This window comes from Chrysochloris asiatica, unplaced genomic scaffold, assembly GCF_000296735.1.
Source record: "Chrysochloris asiatica unplaced genomic scaffold, ChrAsi1.0 scaffold00008, whole genome shotgun sequence".
In the NCBI taxonomy this organism is placed as follows: domain Eukaryota; kingdom Metazoa; phylum Chordata; class Mammalia; order Afrosoricida; family Chrysochloridae; genus Chrysochloris; species Chrysochloris asiatica.
The window spans coordinates 37,426,406-37,441,562 of record NW_006408526.1 but is presented as its reverse complement, the minus strand read 5'-3'; the positions used below and the strand labels follow the sequence as shown (position 1 = coordinate 37,441,562).

Here is a 15,157-nt window from a genome sequence, read left to right as displayed (position 1 = left end):
ATCTTTAGCCTTACATGGGAAGTAGTATGATATAATGGTTAAAACACACACTCAACCAATCTAATTGATTTAGAATCCTGGCTCCTCCTCTACTAATAATGTAGGCTCGGGCAATTTTTGTGTCTCCTTTTTTCACCAAAAAATATGAAAATTACTAATACTCATTTCATAGTGCTGTAATGATTGAATAGCACATAAAGTACCTAGAATAGTACTTAATGCATGTTGTTGTTACATGTTATCAAGTTGTTTCTGACTCATAGCGACCTTATATAGGGTTTCCAAAGAGCAGCTGGTGAGTTTGAACCACTGACATGGTGGTTCAAACTAACCTTGAGGTCCAGTGCTTTCTCCCACAATGCCACTCCAGGACTCCATTCAATGCACAGTAAAGTAGACATTATTAGCTATTACTTGATTAAGTTTAGCAACTGGTGGTGGTGGTTATGTGCTGTGGAGTCGGTTCTGACTCATAGCGATACTGTACAGGGCTTCTGAGGCTGTAAATCTTTACAGGAGCAGAAAGCCTCATCTTTCTCCCGCAGAACAGCTGGTAGTTTCAAGCTGCTGATGGTGGGTTCACAGCCCGATTCGTAACCACCATACTACCAGAGCTCCTTAAGTTTAGCAACTAAGTATCCAATAATTGTTCAAAGAGCTGAAGTTTTTCCTTTAAAATGAAAAATTGAAAGTATCAGTGTCAAAAGACATAATCCTACATTTCTGAGATGCCACAGGATTATTTATAATTTTAATATCCTAAATTACTACTAGACATTAATGTTGTTGAGTTGGTTCCGACCCATAGTGACCTTGTATAGGGCTTCCTAGAAGCAGCTGCCTCCAAATCAGAATGTCACACCCAGGCTATGCTACCAACTTTTCTCAGGATATCCTCTTGTGGGCCAGGGGTCATTATTTCTCCCTCTGGGTCATTACTGTTATCCTAGTGGTTTTTCTCCAATGGGAGGAAAATAACACCACCACGCGGTGGCTACCTAGGAGCTGGAGGCTGCCCTGCCCTTGGAGGCTTTCTAGCTCCTGAAGTTTGTCTTTGTGCCCCAAGTTCGGGGGACCACATTCTATCGTGGAGTCTCTCTAGGCTAAGGTTTGGAGCTCCACAAGGTGGAGCAGGTGTTTCTAGCTATCCACAGCCACCATCACAGTCTTATGGAGGTGGCCTGGCACAGATTCCAATGCCAGGTGGCTTTCCTGGAGGACAGATGCCTTCTCAGTATCCTGGAGGACAAGATCCTATCCCTAACCAGTCTGCTGCGATGACTCAAGACACTAAAGGAACAGTATGACCTGCTTACAACTTTGATGTCATTAAAGATGCAGAAATTCTCTGAAAAGCATTGATATCAGGACTGACTGTGAGGGTTGGAAATGTAAAGGTAGACGTTTTGTAGCAAGGAAAGGAGTGATTAACTTTTCAGTCTAGTAGCGGAGGTCCCTGGGCATCAAGGGAGAAGAGCGGAGAGCGGGACCCTACCCGGAGAAGCAGTGATGCCTGAGATGGAGGCAGAGATGATGACGTGGAGCAATGGACCAGCTGGGGACTTTAGACACAGAGAGGGAGAGGGGCTGTGTGCTGATGACTGGGGGGCAGGCTTGTAGTGTATATCCTTTGGTTGGTTGATGATGCATGGAGGGGATTGTAACCATGGCAACGAAATGATATATGATAGGATGAATGTAAAAGTAAAGTTCTCCCATGTAAACTTTCACATAATTACATAATTCACAATCAAACATTTAAAAAAAAAGCATTGAGAGGTTTGGGGACAGACATGCAGACTTGTTGTGGATGTTGTTGCCAACTGTTACAATGATCAAAGGGGGAAAAAAATTAAAGCAGCTTTTAAGGCCATGTATGGCAAGGATTGAATTCAAGATCTCAAAAGAAAGTTGAGTGGAAATACAGATTGTTGCTTTGTTCATGCCAACCATGTTTTATGATGCCTAGTTTATGGAATGCAATGAATGAGCAGGCATTTGGGAATGGATATTGATGGAGATTTGTGCATAAGAACAAACCAGGAAATAAGAGAAATTTTCAGATGTTATGTATCAGAATTTGAACAAGACCTTGAAAAGGACATTAGGTCAGATACATCAGGGCATTTTGTTTCCATGTCCAGGGAAATTGTGATGAGAACCAGAATATAAACCATCAAATGGCTCAGGAAGACTCTTGGTGTCTCTATCAAGCTGATAAGAGGATACTAGGGACAGAAGAATCTTGCTTTAACATAAATCTTCCCCCAGGGAAGCGTTTCTTAGCTGAAGCTACAAGGGAGATTTATTCCAGGATAGGTAACTGAGATTTACTGAGCATTGTTAGCTGTGGGTTTTCTGGAAACATTGAAAGTAGTTTGAAGATCATGTTGCTGGGTGCCCTGAACTGCTCTGCCTCCTTTGTTGAGAAGCAGTAGTGTTCTGTGGAAGGTACTGGCACAAATGACTTTACCCTAGTCGGAGTTGTGGTCAAAGTGAAATTGACCTTGTACAAACAAAATGGATGCGTCAGAACAACCTGGGCACAATGATTCCAAGTGACACCAGTGGAAATTACCAAAGGCTTCTTCTGACCATTGTGGGCCAGTTGTTGTTAAGTGCTGTCAAGTTGATTCCGACCCATAGTGACCCTGTATAGGGTTTCCAAGGAGCAGCTAGTGAACTTGAACCACCTATCTTGCAGTTCAAATTGACTTTGCTTTCCAGTGCAGTAATCCAGAGCACCATACCGGGATTCCATTGTGGGCCAGTAGGAGAGGCGTCTTTTTTTTAATGAATGGACTTTCTATCCAGAGCTTATCATTCAAAGCAATGACTGACCTGCATGTGCCATCCTATTGTTGTTGTTAAGTGCTGTTGAGTCACTTCTGATTCATGCCAACTCTGTATAGGGTTTCCAAGGAGCAGCTGGGGGGTTTGATCTGCCGACCTTTTGATTCACAGCCCAGTGCTGACCCTACAGCGCCACACTAAGAGCTGTTCCAGCATAATGGGCTTGGTTCACACATATTGTCGTCTTAAGTTTGACGTTTTTTTCCTCTATGTGTACAAGCAGTGCAAAGTTATATCACAACGATGTAGTAATAGTACGTTATTCATAAAGAATAATTCTTACTACTGCTCTTACTCTAATCAGATGCCAAATGGAATGAAAATCACAACAATCTCTAAAAAACAAAAGTAACTTGATGCCTTATTATTGTTCAGCTACTGCTTATTTTCCTCTTTAATTGCGAAATTCTTCTAAAGAAAGATCTGTACTTGTTTATTCCTCTCATCCTCTTCATCGGGCTTTCTATCTCTCTATTCCACTCAAACTGCTCTTTACCAACATCACCCAAAACCTTCTCAATGCCAAAACCAGTGGTCCCTTCTCATTCTTTATCTTATTTAACCGATTTTGTGCTTTTGCCACAATTGATCACTTCCTGCTTCTTAAAACAATATCTTTGCTTGGTGTTCTAGATTTCACTCTCTTTTTATTCTCCTCCTACCTCACTGATTCAAATTCACCAGCTGGTCCTTGGAAACCCTATATAGGGTTGCTATGGGTTGGAACTGACTCAATGGCACTTAACAACAACAACAACCTCACTGATTGGAGCACTGGTGTGGTGCTGGATTGCTGACAGAAAGGTCCCCAGTTCAAATCCACCAGCTGCTCCTTGGAAACCCTATAAAGGGTCACTATGCATCAGAACTGACTTGATGACACTTAACAACAACAAGCCTCACTGATTGCTGCTTCATTTTGGACTTGCTATAAAATGTCTACCTTTACATTTCCAACCTTCACAATCAGTCCTGATAGCAATTATTCACTATTGTATCACAAGAGACCCATCTGCATTTCATTTCATCAACTCCGCCTAGGCAGATTGAATGCTACTCACTGGAGATTCTGCCTTCCTCCAGACTTATAAGCCAGTCCTCCAGAAAGCTTATAAGCCAGTCACTTCTTGCCTTTGTAGCCCTACCCCCCCTTCCCATTTTGGGTAGCCAATGTCCAAGTTGCCTATCCCTGTCTACTCTGTGTGTGTAGGGGGTGGGAATGATTCTTGCTGTAAGAATTTCTTCCCTCTTTTGACCTACTGCTTCCATAGGTGTAGGTCAAGTTAATCAAATTGTATCATATTACTCTTTTATTCCTGGATTCTCCTCATCTACCTGCTACTATGGAGGTCAGACATTGGTTCTCTTCCCTGTCTACATTCACTACCTAGATGGTCTCACCTGGTCCCATTACTTTGTCAACCATTCTAGTTGATACCTCTGGCTGTTTATATGTCTAATAGGTATTTCAGGCCTAACAAGTACAAAGCAAATTATTTTCTTCTGCCAAACCTAGTATTTTTCTAGACTTTACTACCAGCAATGAACAAACCCAGCTTCTCAGGCCAAAACCCAATAACCCTGTAAAGAAGTTATTTTTACTCCCATTTTAAAGATGAAGAAACTAAGACTTAGACCATAAGCAGCCTCCAAACCATGATTTGAATCTTGAACGATCTGATTTTCATTGCATTATGACGATTCTTTCCTTACTCCTATTTTGTGTGCATTGCCTTCCTTCCCACAAGCATACTCAAGTTTGTAGAGTCTGGCAGTGATTGTGTTTTAAGGTTCTCGAGAATTCATTTTTTATAGAAGCTTCACAGCGTGAGCTTGAAAAGTACTGGTTTAAAGCTCATTCTCCTGATGGACTATAAAGCAGGCACTGACAAATATCATCATTCTCCTGTTGTTAATAAAAGAGGGAAGTTACTTTAAGTTTTACTTTGAATTAATGATACAATAAAGACTAGTGTCTTTCAGTTCTAGTCTGTATTAAGTAACATGCCCTAATTTCATCCTTGAGGGCCAGAAATGTAGAGGTTTTCCAATGATCACGATCACTGGTCTCTAGTCAATTCTGTCTCAGCTACCCCATAGCACCCAGTGGAACACTCCAGAGAGTTTCCAAGGTTGTCCATCAGATAGGCACCTCTTTCTCCTGTGGAGTGATTGATTGATTTGATTTGCCAACTGTTTGGTTAGCAGTTGAGTGCTAAACCACTGTGTTACCAGGGCTCCGTTTAATATTCAAATCTTTGATAAAATGATTGTCTAAACAGGAAGTCACATTTAGGAAAATGAGTTTTATCTGCAACCTGAATAATATTAGGAATAAATGTCTCCCATTTGAAAGATGCAGCTATTATTGCTCTTTTTCTCAGAATGCATGTTTATGATTGAATGTTGTTGTTGTTGTTGTTAAGTGCCGTCGAGTCGGTTCCGACCCATAGCGACCCTGAACAGGGTTTCCGAGGGTGTAAATCCTTACGGGAGTAGAAAGCCTCATCTTTCTCATGTCAATTAATTCTTACAGCATCTTAAAAAGAGTGATGACATATATGATGGGGTTTTAGCATAGGCGAAATAAAGAATTATATTACTTACGGCTGCTGGTGTGGTGCTGTAGGATCAGCACTGGACTTATACTACTATACAGGGTTGCTATGAGTTGGAACCAAACTGATGGCACTTAACAACAACAACAAAAGAACTGTATTTCTTAAAATTAGTGTTTTCTCTTGAGAATATAGTAATAAGCTTCTGACTAGACAAACTGCAACTATAGACGTTTGAGTTCCGTATGGAAAGAGACATGTTTCAGGGATGGAATATTAGTTATTTCTTTACTTTTTGCATCATGTATTGCTTTCAACTTCACAGGTTGAGTCTTGCAGTATTTTCATGTAACCCTCTGTTTGATTTAGAGACAGGAAATTATCATAGAAAGGGAGAATAGCCCCGTGAAAACCCACATAAGCATTTTGCTGAGGCTTTGCTTCAGCTGTAGTGTTTTCAAAATGTTGAACATGTCATGTTAAAGGGTGGAAGAGGAGGACAACTGTACCTAAGTTTTCATGGGATATTTTCTAGGGCACTGTTCCCCATGCTCTTTTCATAACATTGGAAACTATGATGGAACTTATCTCTTTTCCTTTCTTTTTCATAAATTTGGTGGCAAACTTTCACCTTTTTTTGCCAAAAGGAAGGGGTGGAAACATCTTGACTCACCACTTCCTCCCCATTTAGTCTCTAAGTCAAGAGCAGATTACCCAGTAAGCAAAGGAAGCATGGGTTTATTTGTTCTTATTTACTAATACGTAGTGAACAATTTTACATGGGATTCACCACATCTTTGATGTGAAACTCTGTCCCTGTGAGAGGTTATGAATTTGAAAAGAGGCTTTGATTTTGTAGAAAGGTGCTATGGGGTTGGGAGAGAGACAGATACCAGGATATTGAGAAGCAGACTCTTAAATATGATGGAAAATATGCAATTGTTCACTAAAGATTAGTAAACACAAGTAAACCTGTGCTTCCTGGCTTATTGCATAATCTGATACTGCTCTAAATACATCTGTGTTCTCATTCACCCTTAGCCATGCTGTGTAGGCCTGGAAGGCCCTGTGCTTTCTCCCTAAATCTCCCAGCCTGGGCTTCAGAGTCCTAATCAGCAAATCAGCTCTTAATGGCTCTACACATGCTGGTTGTACAGAGCTTGTCAGAATAACTGGTGTTCCTCTGGAGGTCATGTTGATTCTGTGGGCTATTGACTTTCAGGCTTGGTCATTATCTCCATGACTGGTTCATTCATCTGTGCAGGCCATGTGTTATGAGATTGCTAGCTGAGCCTGGGACTGTGTACAGGAATGGAGCCTGTGACCTTCACTATCATCGTCACCTCACAATCCCATGAAGTAGTTATCGTATCAGTGGAATGATTTCATGCTAGAGCATGTGTGTCAGATCCTCACACAGAAGGGTAAACAGCAGTCACAGTCAGCTACCAAATCACAAATAGAGAAGAAACCAGTGCAGTTTTAACATCTTCTGGTCTTCTTTTACATTTGGGAAGTTGCAGTGTATACTCTGCACTTCTATTGTAGGTCATCATGATAGATAGAAAATAATAATAATATTGTCCTTCTTTTCTTGTTTTAATGGTGCAATTATGGTATTTAATAAATGTTAAAAACTTCAGAGCATAGTGGGAAAATTTGGTGATGATAGAACATGACAAACATAATAAATTGAGTTTTACACATGAAGGATGTTGAAATGGCAAATTTTGGCACATATATATTACCCCATCTCCAAAAGACCCCCATAAATCTACACCATGGTCAACTGGAAAAATATAGTCCACAAAGGCAATGTTCTATGTGCTAATTTGGTGAATAGTGACTGGAATCTAAAAAGCTCATGAGCAGCTATCCAAGATACAATTATTGCTCTCTCCAGGTCTGGAAGAAACAAGAGTGATGAAAATTGAAGACACTTGGAAACAATGAGTCCAACGAACTAATGGAACTCAAGAACATAGCTCTCCATGACCCTGAGATCAGAAGAACTAGATGGAGCCCAGCTACCTCTACCAACGTCTCTGAAAAGCATCACATTAGAAAGTCCTGGATAGAGTGGGAGAAAATGTGGGACAAAACAAAAAAAAACATAAAAGACTAAGCTTACTGGTTAGATAGAGACTGGTGAAATCTCAAGACCATGGACCTTGGCCATCTTTAAGGTCTAGAACTGAACTCATCTAGGTGGCTTAATTTTCATCCAAACAATAGATAGGTATATGGTGCTGGGCAGGGGGCAACAACACTGGTGAGGTATGCACAACATAGAATGGTCAATCCTTCAAGATCAAAAGTACAACATTTGCTCAAGGACAAAGTTCAGAAGGGTTGGGGCAGAAGGAAGAATGAAAACTAGAAACACAGGGAGGAAGTGGGATAAGTGATATTACATTATTGTTAAGTACTGTCAAGTTGGTTCCTACTCACAGTGACCCTGTATAGGGTTTCTGAGGCTATAGATCTTTGTGGAATCAGAAATCCTCATCTTTCTCCCAATGAGTGGCTGGTGGACTTGAACTGTTGACCTTGTGGTTAGCAGTCTAGAGCTTAGCTATTCTACAGAGCCACTATGTTCCTTAATATTACATGGAACAGATTGCAGTCATTGAGATGAAACAAATTGATTTGTTGAATGTAAAACCGATGATTTGCTCTGTAAGCCTCCACTAAATTCACAACAAAATGGTAAAATAAAAACACCCCAAAACCAAAAGCTCCAGAGTAGAGCACATACATCCTGCAGAAACCCCAAACTCAATATGTTCTATTGAAACTCATTACCTCCACTTTGTCCCATGCCCTATCCACACCTAACATAGACATACTGTTTGCTCTGTTCCAGCGTTTCCTCATATCACCCAATGCCATTACCAGTTACAGCCTACTAGAGGAACGATAGTCTCTTTTCAAAACATAATTATTTTTTTCTTTCTTTCTATTACTATCACTGTGTTAGTCAAACCTTCTGCAAGGTTAGTGTAGTCCCTGTGTAGTGCCTCTTCTATCTAATTTATCATAATTGCTTCTAGAATTACATTTTAAAAACAAATTTGGCTAAGGATCCAAGATGGTGGACTAGGTAGCTAGACTAGCCAGAAACTATGCAACCAGGACTTGAGAAACCAAGTGAAACGGATACAGATGACAATCATGGAATCTAAAGCTTTAAGGAACATGATTTTTTAAAAAAGTAGATCAAATACTAATGAGAGGAAGAGATTGAATGAAAACAGTGAACAACGAAGCGCATGAAGTTGTGAACTGCCAATCGGCAGAGCACAGCCATTATGAATGATCGCAAGCAGTGTTGAGATTGGAGCAGGACCAAGATAACCAGTTCTGCTTGCCCAGGACATCAGTCACTGGCAATCAGAGACATGTGATCTCCCCATTTAGCTTGCAAAACCTACTGGTGACCAGAAGCGCAGTCCCCTGTGCCCACACCTGCCTGGTGGCCAGTCAACCCCCCACCCCCACCCCACTGCCAGTGCTGGGCCATTTTTTTTTCTCTTCATCTTTCTTTTTAGTTCTTCCCCTTCCTTCCTTCCTTCCTTCCCCTTAGTTCTTTTCTTTATTTTTTTCCTCTTCCTCCATCCCCCTTTTTTAATCTCGTGGAGTGGGTGCCTACCTTGCAACCTCTGTGGCTAGCAGTGCCCACACCCGCTCCTCCCCAATCGAAGGGAGCATGCCTGCAGAGGGAGCACTGTATTCCCACCACAGCCATGCTTGGTGACCATCACTTTATCCAGTACTGAACTGATTTTTTAAACAATTCTTTTCTCTTTTTTTCCATTTTCTTAATTCTTTCCTCCTTAGCTCCTTTGTTTTTCTCTCCCCCCCCCCCTTCCCTACTTATTATTTTTGATCCTATGGAGTAGATGCGTACTTCCTCTTGTCTCTCTGGTCAGCAACATCCATCCTTGGCCCTCTATGGCTGGCAGTGTGCATTCCTGTGGAGTAAACTCCTGTACTGGCTGCCACTGCATTTGGGAACTAAGGCTTGCATCAGCACTGTACTGCTTATTTTCTTTTCCTCTTTTCTTTCTTTTTAGGCCTTCCCTTTCCCCCTTGATTTTTTCTTCCTCTCTCCCCCCCTTTTATCTATTTTATTTTATTTTCCCACAGGAGTCAGGAACAAGTAACCCTACCCAGCCATACCCACTCCACCACTGTCTCATTTGCTGAGTGAGTGCTACTACCCATTGCCACACCACTGTATTGATGACAGATGATAGCCACCACCTGCCTGTTCTGCCTACCACTGCTCTGCATGATCAGTGATCAGAGTCTCAAAAACATATACCTACCCACCCACAAATCCACCTACAGATAAGTGGTGAGTGCCCACAGGGGTTCCAAACAAGCTACCAGAGTAGTCCATCCACACTGTTGCCTGGATATATTAAAACAAAACAAAGCAAAAATTAAGGGTGAAGCAAACCAACAGACAACCAACAAACTAGAAGAGTGCCATTGGAATTATCTGATAAGAAACTCAAAAGATTTGTACTTAGGACCCTTCAACAGATTTAGAAGAGATCAAGGGAATCACAGAAAAAAAATCTGTGGAAACACAACAAGGAAAATACAAACAGAAGTCTAGAAGATTCCAGGAAAACAATGCAAGAGCCTGTTGACAAAATAAATAGAAAATTAGAAATCATATAAAGACAGCAACTAGAAAGCCATAAGGTTAGTACTGAAATTTCAGAAATAGATACCACATAGGAAGAGCAAAGACTAGAAGTGAATCAATGGAACCCAAAATTAGAGAGATTGAAGACAAACCTCTCAATATTCTTCTGGTAGAGGAGTAATCAGAAAAAAATAATGAAAAAAAAAAAAATCTAAGAATTGTGTGGGACACCATCAAAAGAGATAACATATGTGTAATTGAGTTTCCAGAACAGGAAGAGACAAAATGAGCAACAAAAGAAAAAAATCATGAAGATTTAGTAAACACCAAAATAACAGCAATGAAGGAAATGTTAAGAAAGTGTATAAACAAAATGAACTCAGCACAGGAAAATTCATTGAAAAAAGAAACCATTAAAACTACACACACACACACACAAAACCCAGAAAAATGACTGCAGTAAATAAATACCTATTGATAATTACACTGACTGTAAATGGATTAAATGTACTAATCAAAAGACAAAGAGTAGCAGAATGAATAAGAAAATGTGACCCATCAATATGTTGTTTACAAAAAATATACCTTAGACACAAAGACAAAAATAGACTGAAAATCAAAGGATGAAAAAAATACATATCAAGCAAATGGAAACCAAAAGAAGAACAGTATTTTTTGTGGCAATGTTAATTTTTGATAAAATAAACTTTAAGGTAAAAACCAGCAAAAGACACAAGGAAGAACACTATATAACGATTATGAAAATGTCAATCCAATCAGAGGACATGATCATAATACACTCATTGAACTCATGGAAAAAGCTTAAAGATACATAAATTGAAGTTTAACAGAATTGAAAAGAAACTTAAACAACTCCACAATGACAGTTTGTTGTTGTTGTTGTCAGGTGCCATCGAGTCAGAACCGACTCATAGCGACCCCATGCACAGCAGAACGAAACAATGTCTGATCCTGGGCCAACCTTACTACCGCTGCCACACTTGAGTCCATCAATGATGCCACCTGGCCAATCCATCTCGTTGGGAGTCTTCCTCTTTTTCTTTGACCCTCCATCTTACCAAGCATGATATCCTTCTCCAGCGACTATTCCTTCCTGACAATATGTCCAAAGTATGAGAGATGAAGTTTAGCCATCTTGGCCTCTAAGGAGCACTCTGGCTGCACTTCTTCCAAAATGGATCTATTGGTTCTTTTGGCAGCCCATGGCACTTTTAGTATTCTCCTCCAACACCACAACTCAAAGGCATCAATTCTTCTACTATTTTCCTTATTCACTGTCCAGCGTTCGCATCCATATAAGGCTATTGAAAACACAATGGCCTGCGTCAGGCGCACCTTAGTCCTCAAGCTGACATCTCTGCTCTTCAACACTTTAAAAAGTTCCTTTGCAGCAGATTTGCCTAATGCAATACATCGTCTGATCTCTTGACTGCTGCTTCCACGAGTACTGATAGTTGATCCAAGAAGAATGAAGTCCTTGACAACTTCAATCTTTTCTCCGTTGATAAGAATGTTGTTTATTGGTCCAGTGGTGAGGATTTTTGTTTTCTTGACATTGAGTTGTAAACAATGACAATGACAGTAGGAGACTTTAATACACCACTTTTGATGAAGGACAGAACAATTAGAAAGAAACTCAACAAAGACACAAAAGGACTAAACAGCACAATCAACCCTCTAGACCTCAGAGATGAGTATAGAACACCTGATCCAACAGCAGCACAATATACCTTCTTTTCCAGTTCACAAATAATGTTTTCCAGGATAGACCATTTGTTAGGTCACATAGCAAGCCTCAACAAATTTAAAATCATTGACATACTGCAAAGCATCTTCTCAGATCACAATGCTATAAAATAAGAAATCAACAATAGGAAGATAAAGGGGGAACCCCGCAAAACAAACAGATGGAAACGGAATAACACTCTGCTTAAAACTATTTACAAATGGAAGAAATATAAAATGAAATGAAGAAAATCCTGAAATCAAATGAGATGGAAACACAACATTCTAAAACCTTTGTGATATAGCAAGAGCAGTGCTCAAAGAGCAATTTATAGCAAAAAATACATGCATTAAAAAAATAAGAAGGAACCAAATTCAGTGACTTAATCCAACATCTCCACCAATTAGAAAAAGAGCAATAGGTAAGCCTGTAGTCACCAGAAGAAAATAAATAATAAATATTAGAATACAAATAACAAAACAGAGAAACAATAGAAAGCATCAACAAGACTAGAAGTTGGTTCTTTGAAAGAATTAATGAAATCAACAAATCACTGACAAGTCTAACAAAGGCAAAGGAGGGGAAGATGTAAAAAACATGAAGAAGAAATGATTCCTAGGAGAACCAATAGAAATGAAAAGGATAACAGAATACTATGAAGCCCAACAAACTTGAAAAAATGGACACATTTTTAGAAACACACTATCTACCTAACACGGAATGAAGTAGCTCTGGTAGCGTAGTGGTTACGAATCGGGCTGCGAACCTTAAGGTCAGTGGTTCGAAATTACCAGCCGCTCCGCGGGAGAAAGATGAGGCTTTCTACTCCCGTAAGGATTTACACCCTCGGAAACCCTGTACAGGGTTGCTATGGGTCGGAACCGACTCGACGGCACTTAACAACAACAACAACAACATAGCTAAAGAAAGAAGCTTGGTGGCATAGTGGTTACGAGTTGGGCTGCTAACCTCAAGGTCAGCAGTTCAAAACTACCAACCATTCTGCAGGAGAAATATGAAGCTTTCTGCTTCTGTAAAGAGTCTTGGTGTGGTACTGTGGGTTAATGTTCTGGATGGCAAAGTTGGTTTGAATTGCAAGGTTAGCAGTTCAAGGTCACCAGCGCTCCTAGGAAACCTTATACAGGGTCGCTATGAGTCAGAAATGACTCAACAGTACTTAACAGCAACATTGATAAAGCGGCCTCCTGGCACAAGACTAAGCTGAAGGTTGGTGACAAGGGGGTGCAGTTCTGTCTTGTTCCTTTGCCCTCCTGGTAGATGTGGGCAGGGACAGCCCCACTCTCACCAATCCAGCAGCCAGTGATGCCCTCATCAACACAACCTCTGCTTTGCCTGGTATCAGGTACCTGGCATAGTGCCCCTGCTTCTGGGATCCTGTGAACCTGCCCTGAACTACACTACACAAACAGTGAACAACTAACCATGTTCACAATTCCCATCTCCACCATATCTACCAGTGCCTGAGAATACACCAATATACAACCATCAACTTGTTATGCCCAGAATTCGGGGTCCCCAAAGACCACCAAGGAGCTGACACTGATGCAAGTGCACAAGGATTGTTTATTTAAGCTCGAGCCTGGGCCCTCTCCATATCTGGCACAGCGGACTCGGGAAAAGGCCCTGAACGCTTTGTTAGTGGAGTTTTTATAGAGTTTTCAAACAAGCTTAGGTTTTTCAGCTTTACAATATTTGGATTGGTGGTCTTTTGTTCTTAGGCTAGGATAAGGAAAACATCTGGCATCTGGCCTTGGGTTGTCTTGTCTATTACTTATCTAGTTCTTGCTGTTGCTAGGGGTGAAAGGATATTCTAAGGCAGCATGAGCTGATTTAGCACGTTCCTGGAACAGGAGGACGTATTCAGGCTAATGTACAGAATGGAGTCTTTTTCTTGGTCCTACAAACTAATTATAAATATGAAAGCACAATGTCTTGGGGGGAGGGGGAGTTTCAGCTTATATACAGTGAAACAAGACAGAGTGCGCAGACAAGTCACCAAAACACAGAGCCAGAAAATATAACAGCAGATATGGTATCAGTACTACCTGATAAGGAATTTAAAAGAATGCTAATTAGGCAACTTCAATGGAATGTGAGAAAGACTGAGAAAACTACAGATGAAATCAAGGAAAACATAGACAAAACTATGGAAGAAACCAGGAAAAAAATTGACTGAAGCTCATTTCACTTTGAACACAATGACTCATCATGAGAGGGAGAAAGTGCATATAGATATTGAAGAGTGAAAAGCAATTAACAAATAATTTGAAGAATGCTGCCCATAATCTACCAAGCAAATGACAGAATGATCTCTAAATTACTGGAGAGTAGAATATTATAGAAAGATCATGGATTTCAGTTTTGTGCTTACTAACTGCAAATGGAGTCCTGCGTGGCACTGTAGGATTAGCACTGGAGTGCTAGTCACAAGGCTGGTGGTTCAAATCCACCATGGGCTCCTTGGAAACCCTATACTTGGTTGCTATGAGTCAGAACTGACTTGACAGCACTTAACAGGCAAGCCAAACCTACTCATATTCCCATTCCTAACCCTTACTCCTTATTTATACCCCCTGCACGTCTCCCCACCAAATAATGAAGTGGAATTGAGAACACAGAAGTAAATTATGTTTGGACAAAGGGCCCAAACACATTAAATGGGTAATAAATAGTCTCTTTAACAATCGGTGTTAGCAGAACTGGATTTCTATTTGTAGAAAAATGAAACAGGACCTGTATATAATAACATATACAAAAATAAACTCAAGATAGATCAAAGATCTGAATGTAAAACCTAAGATTATAAAGACCATCATAGAAGAAATAGTGACAAACTTGTTATTGTTGTTGTTAGGAACCATCTAGTTGGTTCTGACTCACAGTGACCCTATGCACAAAAGAACAAAACACTAAGGGAAAAACTTAGGGATGTTAATACAAAAATATACTTTCAAACCTTAGTAAAAATGCACCAATAACAGAAGACAAACTAGGTGACTGTTGATAAGTGCTGTTGAGTAGGTTCTGACTTATAGCAACATCATTTCTGAAGAGTGGCTGATGAGCTTGAACCAAACTTGCAGTAGCACATTAATCTGCAGATGACTGGGACTTGCTAAAAATGAGAGACTTTACACATCTAAAGATTTAACTTAAAGAGTGAAAAGAGAATCCACAGATTTGGAGAGAAAAAATTTTAAATGGCAATGACATACTAGAGAAAAGACTAATCTCTAAGATTTATAGAAACCTTTAACACCTCGACAACAAAAAGACAAATCATCTAATTTAAAAATGGGCAGAGGATATGAAAAGTCA

At 40.2% G+C, this 15,157-nt stretch overlaps 1 pseudogene; it reads left to right on the top strand.

Annotated features, from left to right (window-relative positions):
• The first annotated feature begins 1,115 nt into the window (after nt 1–1,115).
• LOC102833564 lies at nt 1,116–4,730 on the top strand (annotated as a pseudogene).
• The last annotated feature ends 10,427 nt before the right edge of the window (nt 4,731–15,157 follow it).